Below are 19871 nucleotides of genomic sequence, written 5' to 3' on the forward strand. Positions count from 1 at the left end.
ACCCCATCTTGATGTACATGCTGTATACGCACCGGCCAGCCTGGCAAGGCCAGCGGCCCACCTAGGTCAAGGTCCAGCAGGCAGGGCCCACCTGGCTGTTCGTTTTGGACAGGCCCAGATGAAGGGAAACACAAATACCAGCTTGGTTCGTGGGGCCCTGGGCCACCTACGTGGACACCACCCACGTGGCCCTACCTTGATGTATGTATTGCATCCCACCGTCCAGATGGGACGATGGGCCCTGGAGTGATGTGTGTGCTGTGGGACCCACGTGATGTATGTATTTTATATCCACACCGTCCAGCTGTCTGGATGGTGGGGACCACCGTGACATGTGTTTTATCCTCGCTGTCTGTAACACCCTGTACTTTCCAGTACTTGGGTGTTACCGTATAACCAGATAATCCAATCATCTGAGCAGGATGATAACCGTCAAATTTTTCCAGAACTTACTAAGAACCCTATGAATCATTAATGATCAGGTTAGAATTGATCTAACCATCAAATCTTCATAAATCATAAGATAACCATCTGATTTTGGACGACGACAACTTGCGACACAAATCTTAAGATTTAAGATCGATTTGTCCATTTAACTACCACAATGTGATTAAATTTACCAAGTACTTAAATAAATAAAAATCTCATTTTAGAATCTTGATCATGACGATGTTCTAGAAATACACCCACTTAGTATAATTAGAATGTATAAAGTAAATTAGGGATAACGGTTACAAGATCTACCGTTCGTCAGGTTACAACGTCTTGTTGGATAATTCATCCCTTGGAAACATAAACTGGATCACCTACCCCCATATTTGACTACTAGATCACATACCCCCATATTTGACTACCAGATCACACCTAATCACTTCATAGAATTCCTAGGATAATTAATAACCGTTGAATTATTTGGATCATGAGGATGTTGAAAGTAATAAGTGGACGTTCACTTGGTGTGGTTCATTTAACAGTTAAAATTAGTCAAAGGACGAGGTACATAACTCAAAGCGATCTACTCATCTGGAGGAATAACTCTGACTAGAGGTAGGCCCTACAATTTTAATTTATAATAATAATAATAATAATAATAATAATAATAGTAATAATAGTAGTAATAATAATAATAGTGAAAATAATAATAATAATGGTAATAATAACAATAATAAAAATAATAATTATAATAGTAAATAATTAAATGTAGTATAACATAATAACATAATATTTAGTGTTATAAAATCAGAACGGGCCATATATCTGTAATCTGACCATCGAGTCTTAGCTTAAATAGTCCCTTAGACCATTTTAATAGTTGACGTTTAATTTCGGGCTGATCCGACCAACAAATCAGCAGGAAATCCGTAAATGAGACCCGAAGCAAGTTGTGGGGCCCACCTAGGCTCTGGATCTGACCGATCTTCGGTCAGAGGCCTTTAGTGGGGCCAACAGAATCTAATGGACGGAGTAGATTTGGAAGGTACATCATGATGGACCCCACATTAATGCGCGTGTGCACTCACTGCGCGTGGGTCCGTGGAGCTCGGTCAATGCTTGCTGACCCGAGCTTACCAAAATTAAAGAGGATTTTCCCCCTTTCCCTCCAAATTCCAATTCAAACAGACAGGCGTCCGCGATTTCGATCTGTGGCCCACCCTCGTTGCCCTGCTAGATGATCTGATCCGTCCATCTTGTGTGGACGGTCCTTCTGGAGAAACCCTAGGCATTTTTACATGTATTTTCTTACATGTAGGGACACAAATCCAGGAGCTTAGAGACCACGAAAACCATGTTTCCAAAAATGGAAACCGTCCCTGTTGCCGCCAGCTTGGCAATCCACGTCAACACCCATCCTCGAACCTCAACCGTCCATAGAGAGCCGATCCTCGCCGTTGGAGAATGGCAGTGCTGTTGCCAGCTAATCCAGTCGTGTGGCAAGATATTTCCAACGAGGAACGAGTGGGTGGAAGCCTTAGATTCCATCCACACCGCTCTCTCTCTCAATCCGACGGCTTAGAAACGTTAGGGCAGTGCTATTAGAGGGAGAGGATCAAGCATCTCCCCGTTCTCATCGCCGTTTTTGCAGTTGAAAGAAAGAAAACGCTGCTTTTCTCCTCCGTCCAAACCCACCGCTCTAACCTTCACGGAGCTTCAACTTGAAGCATCCCTAAGCTCTAATACATGGATTCCAATCACCCTGAAGTCTCGTTTTGGAGGAAAACTCGCCCGATGGCGATCTGCCATTAAAGCTGGGTTGCCTTCCCCGCCACTTCAAACCGAGTTAGCTCGGTTCGGGCGTGCCGTTTCTCGGGTTTTCACTATCGGATGATGTCCCTGGTGTGGGAAGAGAGTGATGGAGAGAAAGAAATCAGGTGAAGAAAGAAGAAAGAAAGAAAAAGAAAGAAGAAGAAGATGGGGCATGCGGCTGCCTCGCTGCTCTGCACCGAAACTCGAACCGGGTCGTGCCGCACCGAGCTGCCGAGCCTGTTGAGTCGGACTGCACCTAAGGTAAGTTCAATAATCGTGGACCCTTAAGAAACAAAAAGAAAGAGAGAAGAAGGGAGGGAGAGAGAGTCAAGCAGGGTGCAACCGAGCTGCACGCTCAGTGGACCACACCATAGATTTCAGCGGGCCACACCAAGCAATGTTGTGGGCCACATTTGGACCGCAGTTGGGACAACAACTTCTGGGACGGATCAGTCTAGCCCAACCTGTTTTTGGCTATCAATGCACACTGTTGCTGGGTCCCAGCCACCGAATTGTGCTGAAAGAACTTGGGCTGTGGTCTGGGCCAAGCCCAGCCACGTTCTGGGCCAAGTAGTGGGCCGCACCTGAGTACATAGCCCAGTGGGCCGCACTTTCTCTGTGGGTCACCTTTGGGACCATAGGCCTGGGCCGAGCCCAGCCCAGATTTTGGGGCAACAAAGGGTGGCTGCGGCTAGGCCTGAAACAGTCCAGCCCAGCCCAGACATTGGGCCATCTGTGGGCAGCAAAGGTGTTGGCCAGACCTGGCCAAAGTCAGGCCCTGTTTGGGCCTTAGTGTTGGGAAATTTTGGGCCCAATGTAGGCCACTTGTTGAGACAGAATTTGATCAGCCTGTTCACTCTAATGCGGGCCCAAATAACCTTATTCTTGGGATCTTTCAAATCCACACTAGACCCATTTTAATGTATCATTGCCATTGTTATTATTAGGGTTATTAATATTAACAAGGATTAGCCATTAGTAAGTTATTCATGTTAGAACTAGTTAGTATAAACAAAGTTGCAATTATCGTATGGTAGTGTTCTATTTATCGCTCTTAAATATTATCACTAATGGTAGATTAAAATATTTACTGTCATCATGACGATTATTATTATCATGTACCTAATATTGATTACATTGCTAATATTAATAGTGGTTTTACAATTATTAATATTACTAACGTCGCAGTTAACCTTACATCAATTAGCGACCCTATGATCCAAGTCTAAGACTGAACTCTAGGATGAAAACCTATATCTACATCAATGCACTATTTGCGCTAACGTTAGTCATTATAAATAAATTACCTTTAATGATATTAGTGTAGTATCCATCACCTGAATATATTATCATAAAAACATAGTAGACTACACTACTACATTGTAATGCTTAGTATTACCATGTTCCCAAATATTAATTATATCATTAACATTAAATTGTAACTAACCATATCATGACATTGTGTTTGAGCTATACATATGTCTTAGTCCAACTCCTAGAGTGAAACACTGGAACTTAGGTAACCCAAACCCTAGGATAAAACCCTAACCCTAAATAGTATGTAAGCTTGAATCTAACTGTACAACTTTACAATTAATGATAGAGTTTGATTCTAAGGAAACACGCACTCTCTAGCAACACGGGTAGGCGATTAAAAGTATAAGGTGATGATTCTTCCCATTGAGCTTTTCATTTTCCCATTAGCTTAAGTTATACCATTTTATAGTTATAAGTGTTAATTGTTGAAATTAAATTGCTACATTGCATGCTTGATGTTTATCCTGTATATTTAATTCATGCTTGTGGATTATTTGTGGATTGCTTATGGAACTTAAAATAGTACATCAGTGGGAAACCCCCACCTATAAATGTACACCCATACTTGGGATGTAACCCGACTGGTTGTGATTGTAATGGACCTTCGGCTTAGTGGCTATTGAATGGTGGTCTAAATTGACTATTGATGTGGGCCTACCATCCAGGGTTGTTGTGTTCAATGATTTTCAAGTATGGTCTTTTATCGCATGATTTTGATACTTGCCTTATGTGGCCTATTTTGAAATTTGCCATATGTGGCTTATTTTAATATTGCCCTATGTGGCTTTGTTATAATATTCTCTTTATATGGGTTCGATATTTTTTACTGTGCAACCATGGGATGGTAAACCCCATATACTGTAATATGATTGACCACTAATTGACGAGTTTCCATTAAACATCCTAAGATGGTAGCCTCATGGGCCAGGCATGGTGGGCATGTGACACAATGCCCGAGCCGTCAGCCTACGCTGGGCCGTGAGCTCCCCGTAGTGACCGTAAGCTTATTTAAATTGGCTGGTTGTAATTGGACTAATAACGGGTTGATTAATCATGTATGCATAGCACAGACCAGCATCTATTGCTATCGTACGTAACATACGGATTTGCCTAACTAGATGTTTTACCCGGGGCACAAACCATCATCTATTGTTATCGTATGTATTTGTCTGTTTGAATATTTTACCCAGGGCACAGACCGTTTGGATGTCTTACCCGGGTCGATGATTGTATGGCTGACGAGCCTAATATCCGTCTGGATGTTTTACCCGGGACAATGATTTCATTTATGTATCCATGCATATAATATGTAACACCCCATACTTTCCAGTACTCTGGTGTTACCGTATAACCAAACTTAGTATAAATACAAGCTAGGTTTAAGTAAACATTCATGTTCATCCCAGTTTAAATCTGACCGTTGAAAACAGTCCGCACCTATACATCAAGCTATCCATCTGTTAATCTTCAAGATGGACCATCATGGCGTCAAATATATATATATATATATATATATATATATATATATATATATATATATATATATATATATATATATATATATATATATATATATATATCGTAGTGTATATATTATAGATCTAACTATTTAAATAGTCATTTATAATAAATACTATGATACAACATAAAGGTATATACTACGAAATGTTATTTATACACCTTATAAATATTTAAAATTTCATATTAAAATGATGTATAATTATAATCCATATTATGCAACATCATTTATATAAATTATGAATCATAAAATTTATATGATGTAAATTAATAAGAATTTATGATAACATGGTTCAAACGACTTAACATTTCTTATAAAATTTAAAACATAAGGTAGATATAACTTTATGAATAATACCCCAAATAATATAGGTTAATCTTCGTTCTTCCTCACTGATATTCATATAATTGAAATATATTAATAATCTATGATAAAATAAACTATATATGACAAATTTCATTAATAAAATTCTTAGTAACGTAAGACAATGATAATAGTGGGTAATAATAGTAACAAAATTAATATTAATATTAGTAATTAGTAATCTATTATGAGATGAGCCATTAGGACCGCTTCAACCGTTGACGCTCGATTTCGGGATGATCCGACCATTAGATTGATGAGAATCCACCATAAGGATTTGAAATCTAAGAGTATGGCCCACCTAAGCCTTGGATCTGTCCCTTCTTGGGCTGGATGTCCTAATAGGACCCATATGGCTAGATGAACGGGATAGATCCACCAAAACCACTACGGTGCACCCCATGTTAAGTGAGTGTGTATAAAGGACCGAAGCATCAGCGGTGCACCGGACCAGTCAGTCAGGTCAAGCGTTGTTGACTCGACATTTCCCAAACGGGAAAGCTTCCCGCCTGCGGGCGTTTTTAAAAAAGAAAAAAAACAGAGGCCGTCCGTTGCTGCGAATGTTGCCCACCACCGTACCCACGAGGACAATCCAAACCGTCCATCGTGTGCGTGCTTCAGCCCTGAACAAAACACCGAAACCCCCACCTCCTGGGTGCACCTACGTGCACACGAGAACCGGCCCAAACAAGTCCTACAAACATAACTTTTCAAAAATGGAAACTGTTTTGGCAGGCCAGCTTGGCAATCCGCGTGCATGCGCATCCTTCCATCTCAACCGTCCCTTGGAGAGGTATCTTAGCCGTCCATTCCGTTTTTAGAAGCTAGGGCTTTGGGTAGAAAGCTAGCAACTAAAGAACAGCTCTCCCCTAGCCGTTTCTTCCTCCCTTCGAACCCACCACCCAAACCGCATTGAAGCTTCGTTCTAAAACTTCCTCAAGCTCCTGTGCACCAATACGAAATGTCCATCAGAAGCGGAATGGAGAAAAGCCCGCTGGTTCGAGATCCGCCATGGGAGCTGGTCGTCTTCCTCGTTTGGGACTGCACTGAGTCGCGGTTCGGGTAGGGCTGATTCGTGCCATGGTGTAGTTCTCGCAGATATGGGAAGCAGAAAAGAGAAAGGAAAAGAATGGAGAAAGAGAGGAGGAAGAATCAGGAAGATGGTGGTGCGGCTGTTGCACCGCACCACTGTGCTGCACCACCTGCGACTCAGGCCGAGTCTGAGCAGACCGCTCGAACTCGCTGACTAGTTTGGGCCTGGTTTGAGTGCTGCTGGATGCTTCCAGCAGCAGAAAAAAAGAGGGGGAAAGAGAGAAATCTGGAAGAGAAATCAGGGAGAGAAATAGAGAGGGGGAGAGAGCAGGAGATTTCAGTTGCAACATTCCTATTGCAGGCGAGTTTGAACTCAGTTCGGGGCCTGTCCGATCTTGCCGACTCAATGACCCATGCTCTGATGAATTTGGAGCTGGTCTGGGAGTCCAATAGGGAAAGAAGAAAAGAAAGAAAAGGAAAGGAGAATAGAAGAAAGAGGACAAAATGTGAGGGTGGTGTGGCTGTTGCACCGCACTCGACCTGCCAAGTTCTACCCGAGTTGGAACTCCGTCTGAGTTGGGCCTGTCTTGGTCCAGCAAGCCTGCTGGTGTGCAGGGTTGGGTGGAGAAGAAAGTGAGAGAGAAGAAGGAGAAGGAGATGCGGCGTAGTGTCACTTTGCTTCTCCAGTATGGACAAGACGCCACTGCTCGGATTCGGGTATTCACTCTTTCCCTCTTTCATTGGTTCTAATCAAGTGCTAGGCGCACACTGTGTGGGGCAGATTTCTATGGCAGTTGGGATCGTTAGCCTGTGGGCCACGTTGTGGACCTGCTCAATCGTTGGTCGATTGGGCTATCTTAGCCATGGGGATTCCATGGAGAGTCCGGATCCTCTGTTATCAGGTCAACAGAGAATTCCTGATACCCTGATTCTCATTGGTCCACGTCACCACTCAGTAAAAAAATAAAAAAAATAAAAAACAGCTTCGGACGGGAAACCATTAGGGTAACAGGAATTCTCTGTTGACCTGATAACAGAGGATCCCGACTAAGTCCGGATCCTCTGTTATCAGGTCAACAGAGAATTCCTGATACCCTGATTCTCATTGGTCCACGTCACCACTCAGTAAAAAAATAAAAAAAATAAAAAACAGCTTCGGACGCGAAACCATTAGGGTAACAGGAATTCTCTGTTGACCTGATAACAGAGGATCCCGACTAAACATGGTCTCTACCGTATACATGGATAATGTGTATGGCGATTGGGGAGGTTGATTTGGGGCCCATTTTTGTGGATGGGCCATGGCCCAAAAGAACTAAGGTGATTGGCCATCCAAGTCGTGGGAAATCACTGAAAGATTTCCCCTACCATACACGTAGAGCTGGGCATCGGTCCTGTTCGGATCGGATCCGGGCCAACCCGATCCGATCCAAAAGCACATTGGTCTGACCCGAATCCGAACCGATTCGTTACCGAGTCTGGACCACCTGAGTTGGACCGATCCAAAAGGTGGATTGTCTGATCCGATCCGTGCCCGACTCGGTTTTCCGATTGGGCTAGGTTCGGATCGGTCCAGATGTGAGTTATTACATTTCATGTGTGCACTATTGAAGTGGCTGTGTATCAAGTGTCATACGGAGCAGGAGTACCATACAAAAAAAAGCTATAAAGGCAAGAAAAGCAAGCTTGATTTTCAATCTCTCTCTCTCTCTCTCTCTCTCTCTCTCTCTCTCCTCCTTTCTAGGGTCTTTTTCTCTTCTGCCCTCCGCCCAAAATGGAGAAAGGAAACCCTAGCTTAGGAATTGCCAGTCGAGCTGTCGATGCTCCATCGGTACGACGCTCTCTCTTTCTCTCTCTCTCTCTCTCTCTCTCTCTCTCTCTCTCTCTCTCTCAGCTATTGCTGTAGATGGATGGGAGTATCGTTTCGTTGCAGTTGCTGTTTGGGTTCTTTTGATATTTGATTTGGATTTTTTTTTTTTAAAATTTCTGCTCTGAATTAACGTGATTTGGGTGCGAGAGATTGATTGCTGAGATGATTTTTTATTTTTTTTAGGGATATTTTTTTAGAATTTGATTTTTGGAAGGTGGCAGATGTAGAGATTAATTGTTGGAAGGTTCGGATCGGATCCCGAATCGGATTGGATCCAATCGGATCGGATACCAGACCGGATCTGGTCGGATTAGGCCTAATCCGAATCCGAGCCGAAAATAATTCGGATCTGGATAGAGCTACCCGATCTGCATCGATCCAGCCTGTCGGTTCGGTTCAAATCGGGTCGGATCCACTGGATCAGATCTGAAATGCCTAGCTCTACATACATGTTACAAGCAAGTGTGGCTATTGGGACTATTGATTTGGTGGGCCCACATGAAGTATGCATAAAATCCAAGTTGGGACCCTTGATCCCTAAAATCAAGCCTCATCAAGTCACCGCTCAGTGGGCCACAACACATGTCATAGGATGGGCCAGTTTTAATGAAATCCTGATCCATTCAACTTTGACATGTCGACTTCAAATTTCTCCATACGTTGGATTAGTCAAGTCAAATTATCACTGATTCACTATTGTAGGAAATTTTCATTAGATGCTATTAATCCCACTATTTGATTATTAGCATTTGATACTAACGCAAATGCCACTCTTATTTTGTCATTAGTAGATTATTGGTTCTAAGGTTAGTATTATTAGTACTAACTGACAATTATTACCCATTCCCACTTCACTTCTAATATTATTGTAAAGTAATTATATGAATTAGATTTCAACCCTATAACAAGCCTAAAATTAAATTAGTGGATAAAGACCCTAGATCTCAGTAACCCAAACCATAGGCTATGATCCTAACCATAGGTAGCTTGTAAACATTGATCTAATCATACAACTTATAATTCGTGATAGGATCCAAGTCTAAGGGCGTGTGCTCTTCTTAATAACATTGGAAGACGAGTCAACAAATAAGGTGATGATTCTTCCCAGCTATCTATTTTCCCATTAGCTTAAGTTATAGTTTTTATTTCCATTTATAATTGATATCTCCACTGCATAGTCATATGTGTTAATTGTTGAAATTGAGTTGCTACATTACCTGCTAAATATTATCTTGCATATTTATTCATGTTGGTGGATTATTTATGGTTTGCTTATGGAACTTAAAATGGTACATCAGTGGAAAACCCCCACCTATAAATGTACACCCATACTTGGGATGTAACCCGACTAGTTGTGATTGTAATGAGCATTCGGCTTAGTGGTTATTGAATGGTGGTTTAAATTGACCATTAATGTGGGCCTACCATCCAGGGTTGTTGTGTCCCATGGTTTTCAAGGATGGTCTTTTATCGCATGGTTTTGATACTTGCCTTATGTGGCCTATTTTGATAATTGCCCTATGTGGATTGGTTGATATTGTTCACTCCCCAAGTATAGGGTTGTGATGTAGTAATAAACTCGGTGAGACCGAGGTTGAATCCCAAGGGACTGATACTTGTACGTTACCTGAAACTAGGTAGAAATAGAACTAGCCTAAGATGAAATCTAAATCGAATGGAATTTAGGGAATAATTGTGAAATAATTATGTAAAACTTAAGAAAAATCAGAGATAAGAAACTAGGGATTAAGAGGATCCACTTGTAGAGATTAGGGAGATCTTATGCTTGCATCAAGAATCATGGAAATTAAACTGAACTTACTTGATCTAGTTTTCACGAGATGAAAGGTATATGAATTAGAATGGATTCCATCACCAAACCATGCCCAGGAGACAAAGCAAACAACAGAATTAAACCAATTACCAACCAATCAACAATGCATGAAGGTTAGGAAGGGTACCGTCATCCGACCATGCCCATGAGACGATGGTGAACAACAGGGCTTCCTGACGTCATAAACATCAAAAGGAAAAAAGGAAATATTCAAAGCCATTGCAGACCCATTGTAATTCCAGTCACAACAGACCATTAAAGACTAAAAAAACATTTCTTTAATAACAACTAAAATCAAATTCAGTTCATAAATTTAAATTAAAAGCATAAAATAGAGTCTCCCATCTCACTATAGGCTTCACCTCTTAGCCCTAGCTAAGAGGTTTTAGCCTGACATAATCAAACTAAAGTCCCATAACATAAAAAGTAATAAAAGAAAGGAAGAAAGAAAAGAACTCTACCAGACGTAGCCAGCCCACGTTCTCTCTCTCCCTTTGCTCACGTCCAGCCCAAGCCGTCAATCCCTACAAAATTCCACACACCGTGGATCTTCCCTCCCTTCTCTCCCCTCTATTCTCTTGCTTATATCGGCAGAGGGAGTCGGTTGGAGAGGTCATTTTCAAGGAACCGACCTTGCTTACGCACGCCAGTTCCCAGAAAAACAAACCGCGCCCCTCCGTTTTCGTAACCTGCTGAGTTTAATATGATTTTGAGAGAACTGATCAACCCATTCAAGCACTTTGACTTCTTGGACAGGGTCAACACCCTCTTATCATATGTCTGGATGGTCTGGATCACCGATCCGACATTGATAAGAAACACAAAGGGGCCCACAGCGGCCGGATTTCCCGGACGTCCGCGAAACAGGGACCGCGTATGAGTTACGCTGGATCTTAGTGGGGTCCTCGATCAAGCTCTGATGAGAAATCTACTCCGTCCATTTGATTCTCAGTGAAAAACAAGTCAGGAAAGGTGGGTTTTAGACTAGATTCCGTGCGGCCCACTGGATTTCTTATTTCACCGTTCGTCCTGCGTTTGAACGGTTGATATCTGATCTATGCTGCCTCTTGAAATTTATTCACCTAGGCGATGGTAGCATGGGCTGTGGGATTCTAATAGACGGTCCAGATTCATGATATGGACCATGACGGTGGCCCACAGAGCCCCAACCGCAAGTCCCTGTGTGGACGCTGTTGCCTTGAAAACGGAAAATCCGTTTTAAAGAAGGAGAGCTCGGTCAATGGCCTGCTGACCAAGCTCCTTGGCACGGTGCACGGCGGGTGCTCATGTGCTGTGTACATGCACTCACATCAATGGGCCCCAACTTGATGTTTATGAGAGATCCATTCCATTCATCTGCTTTGCCACCCCCTTTAAGTGGTTGAGGCCAAACTTGAAACATACCAGGTATCAAGTGTGTCCCAAATTGGAGATTTGGTGGGCTGATATAACCATTGGACCACTTCCACAGGGATCTGAGGCTTGAAATTTGACGTGTACGGTTAATTTATGATCTTCAGGCCCTGTATGACGTTTCGAGTCGAACGAATGGTGGGAACCTTATGATTTTGCATTCTGGATGTCTTTCAGGCTGCTTGAGCTTCAATTTCACGATTTTCTTGGATCTCTGGCGTGTAAATCTATCAATCTTGGTCCCCTGGGGTCCGTCCCTTGCCCTGGTGAATTCTGATCGTTAAATCCGTACTTTAAGTACCCCGTTTCAGTCCAAGCTTGTAAATACACCTTGCATCACAAACACGATTAAATTGAGCCGTTAAACAGTACTATGTTTGTAAATTTAGGCAATAACTAGGGTATATTATGAAATATTTGACCCTCAACATAACCCCCAACCAGCATTTTACTAGTCCCGAGCAAAGCATGCGAAAAAAAATAAATTGAGAATTACAGGACAATTTTTATAAACTCGAGTGATTTATGAAAAACAATTCAGATACTAGAATTCTAAGATTTATGAATGTTGGGCATTATTTTCTCCTGGTCTCAAGCACACGGTAAACTTCATAGTCACGTTCAAAGTATTAATCCAACAATCAGAAAAATTCTAAACATTGAGTTCCATGGGTGTATCGTGTAATCTCGGCTTATCATTAAGGTTCACTTCTTAATTTCATGATACTATCGGTAAACGATAAGATAATTCATAATAACCAAAACTTTCCTCACGGATCATCTTTTCATTAATTAACCTTTGATATATTTTTTTCATTAAAATACCGCCAAGGGGAGGAATCAAATCTTCACCTATAGGGAGCAAACCTATGATGAAGACCATTGCCCACCCTTTTCCGACGGCTACTTTGGAAAATTGAACCTTCACCTATAAGGAGCAAACCTATGGTGAAGATTATTCGCCCAATCCTTTCAATTTTCTTAGGCCGGTTCCTTTCATGCTTAGTGAGTACCAAGTAAATCCTTCGATATCAAACTGAAACCTTAATGTGAAAGCGAGATGTGACATGTGAGATCATAACTCAATCAATGTTTACAACTTCTAATTCTGGATTAACAATTCAAACTTAACTATGAAATCCAACAGATATTGAATCCAAGCATCTTAAATTATCAATATCACGTATCTTGAAATTCCAAGTGCCCTAGATGGCCGTCAAAATCACTTCAAATTCACAAGAAAGTCCAGAAAAATTAAAAATTTTCACAATTTTTGCTCAAGACCAAGAAAACACTGATTAGGAAACCTAATCTCCTACCCCCAACCTAAAATCTACATTGTCCTCAATGTAAAAGAAATAAGCATGCAATGCACATGGGATAACGAAAATATAAGAGGAGTGATGGAAAGATAGTACCTGGATGAAAGAATCAAGAGGCTTTCCAAAGATATCTACGTAAGAGCGGGTCAGCACAAGAGAAACCAACAGAAGTAAAATAAAAATAACAAAAATAAAATCCTACCTATACCACTTTTGCAGGTGATCTCGATTGCATTTAGCGTATGCAACAAGCCTTTAAACCCCTAGGTTACCCCTAGTGGAGGAGTTGTAGTCTCGTGAGGGTTTGCAGCAATGTTACCCACAAACATTTGAACTAACTAACTAAAATAAAATAAAATAAAATAAAATAAAAGGCTGGGTTGCCTCCCAGGAGCGCTAAGTTTACAGTCTATCCTAAAATAGCATAAAAGAAACTATCCTAGTCCTATGAAAACAGGAAACCTACCTATACCTCCATCAGACTAGGAGATCATTCCTGGTAAACAGGATCAGTCAGAGGTATGGACATGTCCTCTGAATCAAATTTCTCGACAAATGGCTTTAAGCGATGTCCATTTACTTTAAACTCCTTGCCATTGTCAGGATCTCTTATCTCAACGGCCACATGAGGATACGCAGTGACCACAATGTAAGGGCCAGTCCAACGAGATCGAAGCTTACCTGGAAAGAGATGTAATCGAGAATTATACAAAAAGACTTTTTGATCAGGTGTGAATGATTTTCGTAGAATACGTTGGTCATGAAATGCCTTCATTCTGTCTTTGTAAATTATCGAGTTCTCGTACGCATCGTTCCGAATTTCTTCAAGTTCATTTAATTGAAGTTTACGTAGCGAGCCAGCGTTGTCTAGATTGAAATTCAGATTTTTGATCACCCAGTACGCTTTATGTTCCAACTCCACAGGCAAGTGACAAGCTTTCCCATAGACAAGTCTAAAGGGAGACGTTCCAATAGGGGTTTTAAAAGCAGTACGGTATGCCCATAAGGCATCGGTCAATCGGATTGACTAATCCTTACGATCAGGGTTAACCGTTTTCTCTAGGATATGTTTGATCTCCCTATTGGAAATCTCAGCTTGTCCACTTGTCTGTGGATGGTATGGGGTGCTCACTTGATGAGAGATACCGTATTTCTTCATTAAGCTCTCGAATGGTCTATTACAAAAGTGTGAGCCCCCATCACTAATGATGGCTCGAGGGATCCCGAACCGCGAAAGGATGTTCTCTTTTAAAAATTTAATGACCGTGCGATGGTCATTATTTCGGCACGGAATTGCTTCGACCCATTTAGTGACATAATAAACGACGAGCAAAATATACAAAATTTCAAATGATTGGGGGAATGGTCCCATGAAATCGATGCCCCAGTAGTCAAATGCTTCTATGATAAGGATGAGATTTAAAGGCATCATATTTCGATGGGATAATGCTCCCAATTTTTGACAACGCTCACAAGCCTTGCAAAACTCATGAGTGTCCCTGAACATAATGGGCCAATAAAAGCCACACTGTAAAATCTTGACCGTGGTCTTTTTAGTAGAAAAGTGACCACCACAGGCCTGTGAGTGACAGAAGGAGATGACACTCTGGTGCTCATCGTCTGGCACACATCTCCTCAAGATTTGGTCTAGGAAATATTTAAATAAATATGGATCGTCCCAGAAAAAGTTGCGTACCTTGGTAAAGAATTTCTTCTTATCTTGTGCAGTCCAATGCGTCGGTATGGAACCTGTGGCAAGATAATTGGCAATATCAGCGAACTAAGGCAAATGGGAGACTCTAAACAGTTGTTCATCAGGGAACATGTCATTGATATGGGTCGCCTCAGGGGAATCAGAGGTATTAAGGCGAGAGAGATGATCGGCCACTACGTTCTCTACTCCCTTTTTATCATTAATTTCCAAATCAAATTCTTGGAGTAGAAGGATCCATCGTATCAGGCGGGGCTTAGAATCATTTTTAGAAAGAAGATACTTAAGTGCCGCATGATTTGTGTAGATAATGATCTTGGATCCGATCAAGTAGGATCTAAATTTTTCCAAAGCGAACACTACGGCTAGGAGTTCCTTTTCCGTAGTCGAGTAGTTTACTTGGGCAGAATTTAAAGTTCTACTTGCGTAATGAATGACGTAGGGTCTCTTATCTTTTCTCTGGCCTAGAACCGCTCCAAGAGCATAATCAGAGGCGTTACACATAAGCTCAAAAGGAAGGCTCCAATCGGGTGGTTGCATGATAGGTGCAGTGGTTAACAAGCCCTTAAGCTTGGTGAAAACTTCATGGCATTGCTCAGTCCACTCGTATGGTGCGTCCTTTTGCAGAAGATTACATAAGGGATGAGAGAGGAGACTAAAGTCCTTTATGAATCGTTTATAAAACCCTGCATGTCCTAAGAAGGATTGCACATCTCTGATGTTCTTGGGTGGAGGTAGGTTAGAGATAAGATCGATTTTTACCTTATTCACCTCGATTCCTTTGGACGAGATAATATGTCCAAGGACAATTCCCTTATGAACCATGAAATGACACTTCTCCCAATTAAGTACCAAGTTCTTCTCTTCACATCTTTTCAACACACATTTAAGACTCTCTAAGCACTCGCTGAAAGATGAACCGAAAATAGAGAAATCGTCCATGAAGACCTCCAGATATTTTCCCACCATGTCAGAAAAGATACTCATCATACATCGCTGAAAGGTGGCAGTGACATTACATAATCCGAATGACATCCTTCTGTAGGCAAAGGTGCCGTAGGGACATGTAAATGTAGTCTTTTCCTGGTCCTCAGGGGCGATTTCAATCTGATTGTAGCCCGAATACCCATCAAGGAAACAGTAATAGGAATGACCAGCTAGCCTTTTCAAGATTTGATCAATGAAGGGCAAAGAAAAGTGGTCCTTCCTCGTGACGGTATTCAGCTTCCTGTAGTCATGCACATTCTCCAACCAGTAGTAACTCTGGTTGGCACGAGTTCATTATTAGCATTGGCTACGATGGTGATCCCGAACTTCTTAGGAACCACCTGAGTTGGACTCACTCATTGACTATCGGATATGGGGTATATGATACCCACGTCTAATAGTTTAAGAACCTCGGCCTTAACCACTTCCCTCATGTTTGGATTTAGTCTACGTTGTGATTGCCGAGCGGTCTTAGCATTATCCTTAAGATAAATGCAGTGAGTATAAATCGAGGGGTTGATTCCCTTGAGGTCCGTTATCGTCCATCCAAGGGCTCCCTTATGCTCAATGAGAGTAGATATGAGTATACTCTCCTGTTCTTTCTCCAGGTGGGCAGAGATCACCACCGGATATGTCTCATCTTGACCTAAATAGACATATTTTAAATCAGAGGGCAAAGGTTTTAGGTCAAGCTTTGGTGGCTTGAGGTTAGACGGTAGAGGCACTACATCAGTTTGGGGCAACTCTTCAAATTGTAGCCTCCACCGGTTAACTTCAAGTACCGGTGTAGTATCAAGTAAGGCACACGTCTCCCTAGTCATGTCATCATCAAAATCATGTGAGTGGGCCAGGCACGTCTCTAGAGGGTCAGAGGATAAGGTCAGAGGTGTCGTATCTTCCACTAAAGAGTCAATCATGTTAATGTCGTGGAAATCGTCATCATCCTTTAAGTTTCTGCCGCTATTGAAAAAGATGTTTGACTCCAATGTCATATTCCCAAAGGACATAGTCATGACACCATTCCTGCAATTGATAATTGCGTTTGAAGTGGCAAGGAATGGGTGACCAAGAATGACGGGAATCTGAGTGCTCATGTTATTGATGAGTTCGGTGTCCAGGATGATAAAATCTATAGGGTAGTAAAATCTATCTACTTGGACTAACACATCCTCAATTATCCCTCTTGGTACACGAACAAAGCGATCAACAAGTTGTAGTGTGGTTAGAGTGGGTTTTAATTCACCCAAACCTAACTGTTTGTATACCGAGTAGGGAATCAGATTGACGCTCGCTCCTAAGTCAAGAAGTGCATGATCAATTCGATGGTCCCCGATTACACATGATATGGTTGGGCTACTGGGATCTTTGAATTTCTGTGGCACGTCTTGCTTTAGGATGACACTCACTTTCTCAGTCAAGAAGATCTTCTTTTGAATACTCTGCCGTCGTTTGGTCGTGCATAAGTCTTTTAGGAATTTGGCATATGAAGGTATCTGTTTTACGACATTAAGTAGAGGAATGTTGACTTTCACTTGTTTCAACACCTCTAGGATATCCTGAGAGTTAGAGAGAGGTTTTGGTGCAACTAACCGTTGGGAAAATGGAGCAACTAGCTTTTCTAGAAGTTCCGGTTCTAATTTTTGTGGGGCCTCACTAGATCCATTATTGTTGTCCTCTTCTGGTTCTTGAGGCTTTTCGGGCCTAACCGGAAGGGTTTTATCAATGATCTTCCCACTCCTAAGAGTGGTGATGGATTTAGCGTGCCCCATTTGATTTGAAGAGCTGGGATCACTTATCTCGTATTGCGGTTTAGGATTAGGGAGCGGTTGTGTAGGAAGCATTCCCTTTTCTATAACCGTCATACGTGAATCCATCTTTTGCATAAAGTCTCGCATTGCATGGGTCAGCTCTTGCATGAAATTTTGAACCAGTTCTTCTTGAGGTTTCCCCTGATTTGGATTTTGATTGAAGAAACTTTGAGGGGTAGCAGTTTGTCTATTTCTCCAACTAAGGTTTGGATGATTTTTCCAACCAGGATTATACGTATTAGAGGTTGGTCCATTGAAAGGTCTCTGATAATTATTTACGGCATTGGATTGTTCATTCAACACTTCTCGAAAGGCGGGTATTGTAGGGTAATTTTCAGTTGTATGAATGTTGTAATCACAGATGCCGCAAACACTTTCATTAACCTTATCCTTATTTCCTTCCATGGCCTCAACTTTCCTTATGAGCGTAGTCACTTTACACTTGAGATCATTCTCTTCTTTCAAGAGATACAATCCACCTTTCTCCTTTAATTGAGTTGGCCCAGACGTGGTGTTCGACTTTGGGTAATAGTCCCATGATTGTGTTTTTTCAGCAAGACTATCGAGGTATACCATACCTCGTCAACATTTTTATTAATAAATTCTCCATTACACATTGTCTTGACCATTTGGCGCATGGAAGATGTCAGTCCATCATAGAAAAAATTTGTAATGCGCCACGTTTCAAAGCCGTGTTGTGGGCATGAACTGACCAAATCTTTGAACCTTTTCCAACATTGGTAAAATGTTTCATCCTCCTTTTGGGTGAAGTTCATGATTGCTTTTCTAAGGGTAATCGTTTTATGATGTGGAAAAAATTTCTTTATAAATTCCCTTTGCATATCATTCTATGTGCCAATGGATCTAGGACGTAGTGAATGTAACCACGTCTTAGCCTTCTCTTTTAAGGAAAAAGGAAAGAGTCTCAGCCTGACTGTGTCCTCAGACACATTTTGAAAATATAAAGTGGCTCTGATCTCATCAAACTCTTTCAAATGAAGATATGGTTCTTCAGATTCAAGCCTATGAAACTTAGGAAGGAGTTGAATAACCCCTGGCTTGATGTCCATATGTCCTGTATTTTTAAGAAAAATCATGCATGAGGGCGTACTCACCCCTGCTGGTTGTAAATAATCTCGTAAGGTACGTGGCGGGGGTGCTTGATACACCTCATTCTCATCCTGAATGTCCTCCACCCTAGGTTGGGGTAGAAGAGGTTGGTTTTCAGCCATCACTTCAATTAACTCAGGGGATTTCGAGTGGTGTCTAGTCCTGTGATGGATAGTTAACCCCTCAACCAATCCTCCTTCAGTCAAGAGACGTCGAGTGTTGTCACGGGCCCACTTGGGCATGAAACACTCGCAGCCCTCAATCAAATTCGAAACCTAATCCTAAGAAAGGAAAAGAAAATCTAAAAAGAAAGAGAGGGTTAGAAAGAAGTTACCAAATTGGAGTCCCTAAGTTAAAAACCTGCAAAATAAAACAAAATAAGTTAGATTCTAAAAAGAGAAAAAAAATCCTTTAAAAGAAAGATAGCAGTAAACTGATTTCTAAAAGAAGAAATTCCTAAAAGAAAGTGAAAATTTCTAAAATAAATTAGGAAAGTCCTAAACTATAAAGTAAATTACTAAAAGAGAACTGAAAAATAGACAATAGAGAGAAAGCTTATCGAATTAGAAATTTCTATCTTAAAAGCCTACAAAATAGGAAAGTTAGTTTCTAAACAAAAATTCTATAAGTAGAAAAAATAATTTAGGAAACAAAGTTAGATTCTAAAAGAGTTAGAATTAGAAAGTTAATAAAAATAAAGGAAAGATGAGTTAGTTTCTAAAATTAGAAAGAATCTCTAAAAAGGGAAATAACTAACCAAGTTTCTAAAAATAAACTATTTCCTAAAAATAGGAAAACACTAGAATTAGAAAATTTCTAAAATTCAAACCCTAATTCTAAAAATAGAAAAAGTAGAAGAATTAGAAAGGGATTACCAATTTATAAGTTTATGTTAGGATCCTACAAAACAGGAAAATAGGTTAGTTTCTAGAAATCAGAAAAATCTAGACCTAAAGTTAGAAAAATCTTAATCTTAAACTAATCATAAAACTAGTTAATTTCAGAAAACGTAACCGTCAATCCCCGGCAACGGCGCCAAAACTTGTTCACTCCCCAAGTATAGGGTTGTGATGTAGTAATAAACTCGGTGAGACCGAGGTCGAATCCCAAGGGATTGATACTTGTACGTTACCTGAAACTAGGTAGAAATAAAACTAGCCTAAGATGAAATTTAAATCGAATGGAATTTAGGGAATAATTGTGAAATAATTATGTAAAACTTAAGAAAAATCAGAGATAAGAAACTAGGGATTCAGAGGATCCACTTGTAGAGATTAGGGAGATCTTATGCCGGCATCAAGAATCATGAAAATTAAACTAAACTTACTTGATCTAGTTTTC

General features: G+C 41.0%; 1 non-coding gene across 1 annotated transcript; it reads left to right on the forward strand.

Moving 5' to 3' along the window:
* The first annotated feature begins 18107 nt into the window (after positions 1–18107).
* LOC131230091 (small nucleolar RNA R71) lies at positions 18108–18214 on the forward strand. The gene has a single exon (XR_009163816.1). It is a non-coding gene; the product is annotated as a small nucleolar RNA R71 (small nucleolar RNA).
* Positions 18215–19871: the final 1657 nt, after the last annotated feature.

The sequence above is a fragment of the Magnolia sinica genome, chromosome 16 (assembly GCF_029962835.1).
Source record: "Magnolia sinica isolate HGM2019 chromosome 16, MsV1, whole genome shotgun sequence".
NCBI classification, from domain to species: domain Eukaryota; kingdom Viridiplantae; phylum Streptophyta; class Magnoliopsida; order Magnoliales; family Magnoliaceae; genus Magnolia; species Magnolia sinica.